The sequence below is a fragment of the Ranitomeya variabilis genome, chromosome 4 (assembly GCF_051348905.1).
Source record: "Ranitomeya variabilis isolate aRanVar5 chromosome 4, aRanVar5.hap1, whole genome shotgun sequence".
NCBI classification, from domain to species: Eukaryota; Metazoa; Chordata; class Amphibia; order Anura; family Dendrobatidae; genus Ranitomeya; species Ranitomeya variabilis.
In genome coordinates, this window is record NC_135235.1 from 619,890,152 (window position 1) to 619,900,959 (window position 10,808).

The window sequence follows — 10,808 nt, forward strand, 5'->3', positions numbered from 1 at the left end:
ATACATTACATTACTGATCCTGTATTGATCCTGAGTTACATCCTGTATTATACTCCAGAGCTGCACTCACTATTCTGCTGGTGGAGTCACTGTGTACATACATTACATTACTTATCCTGTACTGATCCTGACTTACATACTGTATTATACTCCAGAGCTGCACTCACTATTCTGCTCGTGCAGTCACTGTGTACATACATTACATTACTTATCCTGTACTGATCCTGAGTTATATCCTGTATTATACTCCAGAGCTGCACTCACTATACTGCTGGTGCAGTCACTGTGTACATACATTACATTACTTATCCTGTACTGATCCTGAGTTACCTCCTGTATTATAGTCCAGAGCTGCACTCACTATTCTGCTGGTGCAGTCACTGTGTACATACATTACATTACTTATCCTGTACTGATCCTAAGTTACATCCTGTATTATACTCCAGAGCTGCACTCACTATTCTGCTGCTGCAGTTACTGTGTACATACATTACTTATCCTCTACTGATCCTAAGTTACATCCTGTATTATACTCCAGAGCTGCACTCACTATTCTGCTGGTGCAGTCACTGTGTACATACATTACATTACTTATTCTCTACTGATCCTTAGTTACATCCTGTATTATAACCCAGAGCTGCACTCACTATTCTGCTGGTGGCGTTACTGCGTACATACATTACATTACTTATCCTCTACTGATCCTGAGTTACATCCTGTATTATAACCCAGAGCTGCACTCACTATTCTGCTGGTGGAGTCACTGTGTACATACATTACTTATCCTGTACTGATCCTGACTTACATATTGTATTATTCCGCAGAGCTGCACTCACTATTCTGCTGGTACAGTCACTGTGTACATACATTACATTACTGATCCTGTACTGATCCTGAGTTACATCCTGTATTATACTCCAGAGCTGCACTCACTATTCTGCTGGTGGAGTCACTGTGTGCATACATTACATTACTTATCCTGTACTGATCCTGAGTTACATCCTGTATTATAGTCCAGAGCTGCACTCACTATTCTGCTGGTGCAGTCACTGTGTACATACATTACATTACTTATCCTGTACTGATCCTGAGTTATATCCTGTATTATACTCCAGAGCTGCACTCACTATACTGCTGGTGCAGTCACTGTGTACATACATTACATTACTTATCCTGTACTGATCCTGAGTTACCTCCTGTATTATAGTCCAGAGCTGCACTCACTATTCTGCTGGTGCAGTCACTGTGTACATACATTACATTACTTATCCTGTACTGATCCTGGGTTGCATCCTGACATTACATACAGGAGCTCTGTATGTAGTATACTGTATGTAGTGTAAGTGTACAGGTAACACACTGACTCGCTGATGAGGTCTCTAGTTGAAGTCCTTCATCTTCATCCATCACAGACCACCATCACTTCTTCCAGCCAGGACTCGTCTCTGCAGAAAATAACAGTTATCTAGAGCACATTTCACAATTTTTCACCAACTTGTACACTACGCCAGATGAAGAAAAAAAAACCACAATGTCGCCCTGCAGAGGTACAGGAATTGAAAACTGAAACCTCAACCTGAACCTCAACCTGAAACCTCACTGAAAACTGTACCTCAAAAATAAAATACATCACAGCATTAATGATAATAACAATAATAATAATAATAATATCCTTTAATTAGGCTCTACAATAATAATGTCCCACATTCTGCCCCCTTGTCTCCATTCTGCCTCACGTGTCTCCATTCTGCCTCCGATGTCTCCATTCTGCCCCGTGTCTCCATTCTGCCCCCCATGTCTCCATTCTGCCCCCATGTCTCCATTCTGGCCCCGTGTCTTCATTCTGCTCCCCGTGTCTCCATTCCGCCCTCCGTGTCTCCATTCCTCCCCCCATGTCTCTATTCTGCCCCCCGCATCTCCATTCTTCCCCCCGTGTCTCCATTCTGCCCGCCGTGTCTCCATTCTACCCCGTCTCCATTCTGACCCCCATGTCTCCATTCTGACCCCCGTGTCTCCATTCTACCCCCGCGTCTCCATTCTGCCCCCGTATCTCCATTCTGCCCCCCGTGTCTCCATTCTGCCCCCCGTGTCTCCATTCTGCCCCCCGTGTCTCCATTGTGCCCCCCCCGTGTCTCCATTCTGCCCCCCGTGTCTCCATTCTGCCCCCATGTCTCCATTCTGCCCTCCATGCCTCCATTCTACCCCATCTCCATTCTGCCCCCGTGTCTCCATTCTACCCCGTCTCCATTCTGCCCCGTTTCCATTTTGCCCCATTTCTCCATTCTACCCCGTCTCCATTCTGCTCCCGTGTCTCCATTCTGCCCCGTGTCTCCATTCTCCTCCGTCTCCATTCTGCCCCCATGTCTCCATTCTGCCCCATGTCTCCATTCTGCCCCATGTCTCCATTCTACCCCCCGCGTCTCCATTCTGCCCTGTGTCTCCATTCTGCCCCCGCGTCTCCATTCTGCCCCCCGTGTCTCCATTCTGCCCCCGTGTCTCCATTCTGCCCCCCTTGTCTCCATTCTGCCCACGTCTCCATTTTACTCCCGTCTCCATTCTGCCCCGTGTCTCCATTCTGCCCCCTGTGTCTCCATTCTACCCCATCTCCATTCTGTCCCCCTGTGTCTCCATTCTGCCCCCGCGTCTCCATTCTGCCCCCCGTGTCTCCATTCTGCCCCCGTGTCTCCATTCTGCCCCCCTTGTCTCCATTCTGCCCACGTCTCCATTTTACTCCCGTCTCCATTCTGCCGTGTCTCCATTCTACCCCATCTCCATTCTGCCCCCTGTGTCTCCATTCTGCCCCCCAGTCTCCATTCTTCCCGGCCGTCAGCATGAGCAATGATCACACATCACACGCTCAGCAGACCGGAGCATTTATTTTTTTAAATCAGTGATTGGTGGCCATAATAGAGTATGGAGGACCATAGGGGGTGCATTATGTTCTAAGGAAGACCATGGGGGGTGCATTATAATCTATGGAGGACCATGAGAAGTGCATTACATCGTATGGAATATTATAGGGGCACACTATACTATATAGAGGATTATGGGGGCACATTATACTACATGGAGGAATATGGGGGTGCATTATACTATGTGGAAGGTTATGTGGGGCCTTTATAATATTTGGAGGGCTGTGTGAGGGCCATTATACTGTGTGTAAGCAACAAATTAAAGAGAACCGAAGGAGACTTTGTATTTTTAAAAATTAATAAACCTTTATTATAACAACATTTAAAAATCGACTAAAAATGATCCGCATATAACATGGTAATGTACATGCACAACACACAAAAGTGCAAAAAAAGACACCAAATGCAGTTTGTGTGATGAGACTCCCCGTATGGTTTAATCATATCCCATATCCGCATAATGCTCTTATCCACATGGTTGAGACAATTAGCTCACATATATGTTCCAATGATCTAAGGTGCACCTGCTCTGTAAAAAGAGTCAGTCTCATATAAGATTATAGGTTTTAACCTGGGTAGATTCAGGTGTCCCTAAGAACTAATACAATGCTTGCAATACCTTGCTTGCAGTGAGCAAAAAAACCCCTCCAATGTGCTTATGAGGGGAGCATGTCTCACCTGACACCAGGTACGTCTCGGCACACACCCCTGACGCGCGTTTCGCTGCTGTGAGCCTCGCTTTCTCAAAGGGGGAAGTGTTTCAGAATGGCTTACAGGACCTTAAGTAACCATAGTAGCGCACCATGTGACCATCACATGGTGACGCCTCCCCTTTCGCTGTATGTGTACGGCGCATGCGCGCACCGCTGTCCAGGTCTCCCCGCCCCCGCCTGGACATATCCAGCAGTGGGCACAAGCAGGAACAGGAGTCCCGATTGCACTCTGCATTTGGTGTCTTTTTTTGCACTTTTGTGTGTTGTGCATGTACATTACCATGTTATATGCGGATCATTTTTAGTCGATTTTTAAATGTTGTTATAATAAAGGTTTATTAATTTTTAAAAATACAAAGTCTCCTTCGGTTCTCTTTAATTTGATGCAGTAGATGCAAGGAGGTAAATATGATGTTTTTGTGACAAATGGTGGTCACAATAATGAATCTGGAAATTGTGGTATTCATATTGTTTTCTGTGTTTTTCACAGTTAATTCCAGTTGTAGAATCATGGATTATAGAGCCCGCGACGGAGCATGGCTCTCACAATTGAACGATGTATTTAAATACACCAGTGTTACAGGTGGAGAAGGGAAGGATAAGGGGTTAAGTGAGATGACATGCAAATTCAAGGACCTCACTAGGAAAAGAACAAAAATATGGTGGAACCATGCGTTCTTAGACAAATATCTGGAAAAGGGACTTATCCCGAGGGGGCTGAGAGTCCAAGTGTTCCCCTCTTTCCCTGTTGAGAACCCAGAGATACGGGAAAAATGGGAAGATTATGCTAACAATTGCTCAGCCGGCTTTATGTCAATATTAAAGGAGATGAATGCAGAGTCATTGCAAACAATAGAAAAAGAAATGGATGAACTCCAAAATGATATTAAAAAGGCAATGTCGGCTGAGACTCTAAAAAAGTTTAATGTCGAAATACAGGAAGAAACACAAAAATGGGCGGAGGAAATTCAGCAGACTAAGTCAAAAAAATTCCAACGGGATGTTAATGATAAGCAGCTAAATAAGATGTATAAATGGAGGAATCCCAATGAGAGATCTCGGCCATATTACAGGAATGAATCTCAATCTCGGTCAAGATCGGCCTCAGTGAGATCACTCAGAGGGGACACACAACAGACTAAGAAAAAGAATCGCCCTGAGGTGGAAAATGAGGGCCCCACCACAAGTGAAGGCCATAAGAAAATTAACACCAGACAGAATACTAAAAAGAGAATCGAGGGGAAGCAATCGGAGTGTGGGTCTCAGGGAGGGCTCCAGGTAATTAACCTGTCTGACCATATACTAACATCTACTCAGATACAAGTACTGAGTAGGGGTCTTTCGTTTTCTCCAACTAACAGCTATGATTATTTTACAGCACTAAAGGACTTACATCTGTTCTCGCGGAAGTTAATTCTCAAAAAACTTCATAGCAAAGGAGGTAATGATTTGGAGGGTTGGAGTGCGGCAGAGAGAGACACCATACGGATATTGGAAGAACTCCTTGAGGAACAAACTCAAGACGCTCAAGGTAGGTTTCCTACAAACATACTCCCCAGATCAACGAGTTTCCCCCCCTTGTCACTCTGCCCTGCGGTGGAGATATTCACCAAGTTGGTGACAAATGAATTGAAAACTCTATCTAGTTTCTGCCGCTATGATAATTTGACTCACAAACAAAGAGAGAGTATTCGCCAATTGCAATCCATGGATGACGTGGTATTTAAAGCAGCTGACAAGGGGGGGAATATCGTTGTCTGGCCAACTGTCAAATATGAGCGGGAAGTGTTTCGACAGTTGCGGGACAATGAGGTATATACCAAAATAGGATATAATCCGATGGTGTCTTTTTCTGCACGACTCCAAAAAATTCTCGTGAGAGCTTTTGATGCGGGCATAATTAGTAAAAAGGTCTTGGAGGGGCTGACAGTGCAGTACCCTAAAGTACCCACATTTTACCTGCTCCCAAAGATACACAAGGACGCCGTCAACCCTCCGGGGCGTCCGATCGTGTCAGGGATAGATGGCCTCTGTGACCCTGCATGTAAGTTCATTGATTATTATTTAAAAGCAATTGTGGAAACATTGCCTTCTTATGTTAAGGACACGACGGACGTTCTGACTAGGGTTGACGGTGTCTGTGGGGATCAGGACATCATTCTGGTGACAGCAGATGTTGAAACGTTATTTACTTGTATTAACCATGAGGATGGAATTCGGGCGGTCCGCTTCTTCCTTGGGACCTCCAACCTGGACGGCCCTCTGTGTGAACTCATCCTTGAACTGCTACACTTTGTCCTCACGCACAACTTTTTTACCTTCAAAGATCAGTTCTACCAACAGAGACGTGGCGCGGCCATGGGTGCGGCCTGTGCCCCCGCGTACGCCAACCTCTTCCTAGGCTACTGGGAGAGGTTGGTGTTTGGTGAGGCGGGGGCAGGGGCCGCCGACCATGTGCTAAGTTGGCTACGATATATTGATGACATTCTGATCTTCTGGCGTGGGACTGTGCGGCAGTTGGATGAGTTCATGGTGGGACTGAATAACAATAATTTTAACATTCGACTAACATACAGGCATGATAAAACCAAAATCGATGTCCTGGACGTCAGTCTCGAGGTGGACTCATCCTCCACCATCCAGACTGACGTCTTTCGGAAAGAAACATCGGTGAATTCATTGATACATGCAGCGACAGCTCATAGTCAGTCCACCGTGAGGGCCGTCCCGGTTGGACAGTTCCTGAGGATGCGGCGGATATGTTCGACCGAAGATAAATTTGAGAACCAGGCCTCTGATTTAAAAAAAAGATTTGAACAGCGGGGCTATAGCCAAAGATGCATCAAAAATGGCTATAATAGAGCCAGGTCGGTCTCCCGAAACTCATTGTTATATCAGAAGAGAACTAAAAATAAAAAAGACGATCATATACGTTTCATCTCTGTCTTTAACCATGAGTGGGACAACATGCGGAGTGTCTTGACTAAATATTGGCCCATCCTGAGTGCTGAGCCCTCCCTGAGACCCTACCTGACTGACAGACCCTTGATGACACCTCGGCGTTCTAAAAATCTGGGTGACTTGTTAATCAAAAGCCACTACGTAGCACCTAGTAAAAACTTTTTTGGTAATAGTGAACCAAGAAAAGGGTTCTTTAAATGCGGCCACTGTTTGGCATGCACCAACGCCCATCCAAGGTCTACATTTGATTCAGCTGACCAAAAGAGTTTTCAGATAAAAGAGTACATCTCTTGTAGCACAAAAAACGTAATATATTATGCTACATGTAGTTGCCCCCTCATATATGTGGGACTGACGTCCAGGGAATTGAGGGTGCGCATCAGAGAACATGTGCGAAATATCAGCGCGGCTGCAACAGTGGAGGATGTCACAACCCTTAAAACTATCCCGAGACATTTCCGTATGTCACATAATTGTGATCCCAGGGATTTCAGGGTCAGTGGCATAGACGTGGTACATACGGGTATCAGGGGAGGTAATATTAAAAAATTGTTAGCACAACGAGAATTAAAATGGATTGTGACCCTGGGTACTATGAAACCCACGGGCTTAAATGAGTCTCTGAATTTTGCATCATATCTGTGAGGGGTCTTTTTGATCTATTGATCTAAGCCTGTTCTTTTGAATATCTTCTCTTTTCCCTCTCCCTCCCCCCCTTTCCTGTTCCCTCTCCATCTTGTATTTTAAGTTGTGTTTTGTGTTTGGTTTTAACTGTTTTTCTTTGCTTTATGTGATATAGACCACTGCGATATGTCAGGAATAAAGTTGGAATTTTCCCTATTTTCTTTACTCTCATGAAATGGACTACCTTCTATTGAAGAATGGAATCATGGGTGGAATCCTCCTGACATACATAGACATCTCAAGAGCCTCTGAATTCGGCAGCAGAAGATATAATATATATCACATTTAAAGTTTTTTACACTGTTCATTATCTGTTTTTTAATCTTGCATAATAGGGCATCCCCAGCTGTAGTGCGCGTGCGGGTTTCCTCTCTCTGTGCTCCCCCCGCTCTCGTCCGGCGGCGTCCTGGGGTGAGTGCAATCGGGACTCCTGTTCCTGCTTGTGCCCACTGCTGGATATGTCCGGGCGGGGGCGGGGAGACCTGGACAGCGGTGCACGCATGCGCCGTACACATACAGCGAAAGGGGAGGCGTCACCATGTGATGGTCACATGGTGCGCTACTATGGTTACTTAAGGTCCTGTAAGCCATTCTGAAACATTCCCCCTTTGAGAAAGCGAGGCTCACAGCAGCGAAACGCGCGTCAGGGGTGTGTGCCGAGACGTACCCGGTGTCAGGTGAGACATGCTCCCCTCATAAGCTCATTGGAGGGGGTTTTTTGCTCACTGCAAGCAAGGTATTGCAAGCATTGTATTAGTTCTTAGGGACACCTGAATCTACCCAGGTTAAAACCTATAATCTTATATGAGACTGACTCTTTTTACAGAGCAGGTGCACCTTAGATCATTGGAACATATATGTGAGCTAATTGTCTCAACCATGTGGATAAGAGCATTATGCGGATATGGGATATGATTAAACCATACGGGGAGTCTCATCACACAAACTGCATTTGGTGTCTTTTTTTGCACTTTTGTGTGTTGTGCATGTACATTACCATGTTATATGCGGATCATTTTTAGTCGATTTTTAAATGTTGTTATAATAAAGGTTTATTAATTTTTTAAAATACAAAGTCTCCTTCGGTTCTCTTTAATTTGATGCAGTAGATGCAAGGAGGTAAATATGATGTTTTTGTGACAAATGGTGGTCACAATAATGAATCTGGAAATTGTGGTATTCATGTGTGTAAGCAATTATACAGTGTAAAGGTTTGTGTGGGGTCCACCATACTGTGTGGAGCCATTATACTGTATGTAGGCCACATTATACTATAAGGAGGCTTATGAAAGGCGCATTATACAATATGAAGGATTATGGGGAGTGCATTATATTATATAGAGGTTTATGGGGAGTGCATTATACTATATGGAGGAATATGGAGGATTATGGAGGCACATTATACTACATCCATCTCACCTCCTCCTCAGAACTGTTCCTTAACATACAATCCTCTGTCTCAAAGCACAGGCAGCCCCCTCACGCTCTCTCCTGCTCCCACCTGCTAACACTATCTCTGCTCCTTCTCACTGCTGGTGATATCTCTCCAAATCCTGGTCCTCCTCACCATATTCCCACAGTCATTTCTACCTCCCATCCACGCTCCATCACAAACTTCCGTAACCTCTCTAACCTTATACCCATTCGCCCAGCCCCCGCTTCCCCAGTCCCACTAACAGGAGCTCTGTGGAACGCTCGCTCTGTCTGTAACAAGCTTTCCTACATCCATGATCTTTTTGTTACTACCAAACTTTCCTTCCTCGCCATCACCGAAACCTGGCTCACCCCTTCTGACACGGCCTCCCCTGCTGCACTCTCTTACGGTGGCTTCCACCTTTCTCACACACCCCGCCCCAGCAGCAAGCATGGTGGAGGAGTTGGTTTTCTCCTGTCAGATAACTGCTCCTTCACCCCAATCCCACTGCCACCCTCTGTTACCCTCCCTTCCTTTGAGGTGCACTCTGTGCGCATCTACTCCCCCTCCAACCTCCAACTTGCTGTCATTTACCGCCCCCCAGGGCCAGCCACCACCTTCTTTGACCACTTCACCACCTGGCTACTTCATTTCCTTTCTGCGGACATCCCCACTATCATCATGGGCGATTTCAACATACCCATTGACACTTCCCTCTCAGCTGCCACTAAACTTCTATCTCTCTCTTCCTCCTTCGGCCTCACTCAATGGTCTTCTGCAGCCACTCACAAAGATGGTCACACACTGGACCTCATCTTCACCCGCCTCTGCTCCCTATCTAACCTCTCTAACTCGCCTCTTCCTCTCTCTGACCACAACCTTCTCACATTCTCATCTCTCTCCACTCCATGTCTAGAGTCCCCACCCCACAAACTTTCACACCCTCGCAGAAATCTTAAACATCTTGACCTACATTCATTCTCTGAATCCCTCCTCCCTCTCACAGACATAATTTCCATACACAATGCGGATGACGCTGCCGCTCTATATAACACCACAATAGCTGTAGCTTTGGAATCTGCTGCCCCACTTACACATACCAAAGCTCGCAAAATCAACAGACAGCCCTGGCACACCAGCCTGACCAAAGAACTGAGGCGAGCTTCCAGGGCTGCTGAGCGCAGATGGAAAAGATCCCACTCCAACGACCACTTAATCGCATTCAAACAGTCCCTCACTACTTTCAAGACCGCACTCGCCACAGCTAAACAAACCTACTTCTCATCTCTCATATCCTCCCTGTCTCACAACCCTAAACAGTTATTCAACACCTTCAATTCTCTCCTCCGTCCCCCAGCACCTCCTCCCTCCTCACTTATCTCTGCTGAAGACTTTGCCTCATTCTTCAAGCAGAAGATTGATAACATCAGAGACAGTTTTGGTCAACAAGCCCCAGAGCCCTTCCTCCCAACTTCCCTACCCTCCACCTCCAAAACCAACTACTCCACCATTACAGAAGATCAACTCGCCACTCTACTCTCAAGATCGCATCTCACCACCTGTGCACTTGACCCGCTCCCAACCCACCTCATCCCAAACCTCACCACAATCTTCATCCCAACCCTAACCCATCTCTTCAACCTATCACTAACAAATGGTGTTTTCCCCTCAAGCTTTAAACATGCCTCCATCACACCTATCCTCAAAAAGCCCTCTCTTGACCCATCCTCTGTATCTAGCTATCGCCCTATATCACTTCTCCCCTATGCCTCAAAACTACTGGAACAACACGTCTACCTTGAACTGTCCTCCCATCTCTCTTCTTGCTCCCTCTTTGACCGCTTACAATCTGGCTTCCGGCCACACCATTCCACTGAAACTGCCCTAACTAAGGTCACCACTGACCTTTTAACCGCCAAGAGCAAGCGACACTACTCTGTTCTCCTCCTCCTCGACCTGTCGGCTGCCTTTGACACAGTGGACCATTCCCTATTATTACAGACCCTCTCATCCCTTGGCATCACAGACTTGGCCCTATCCTGGATCTCATCATACCTAACAGACCGGACATTCAGCGTCTCCCACTCACACACCACCTCCTCACCTCGCCCCCTCTCTGTCGGA

At 46.1% G+C, this 10,808-nt stretch overlaps 1 long non-coding RNA gene across 1 annotated transcript in view; it reads left to right on the plus strand.

The window, feature by feature from the left end:
• The window catches only part of LOC143766079 (uncharacterized), a 30,209-nt gene extending 21,874 nt beyond the window's left edge, over positions 1-8,335 (plus strand). The window contains exons 2-3 of the long non-coding RNA XR_013213518.1: positions 5,004-5,156; positions 7,386-8,335. This is a non-coding gene — a long non-coding RNA (uncharacterized LOC143766079). The remainder of the gene's footprint in view (positions 1-5,003; positions 5,157-7,385) is intronic.
• The last annotated feature ends 2,473 nt before the right edge of the window (positions 8,336-10,808 follow it).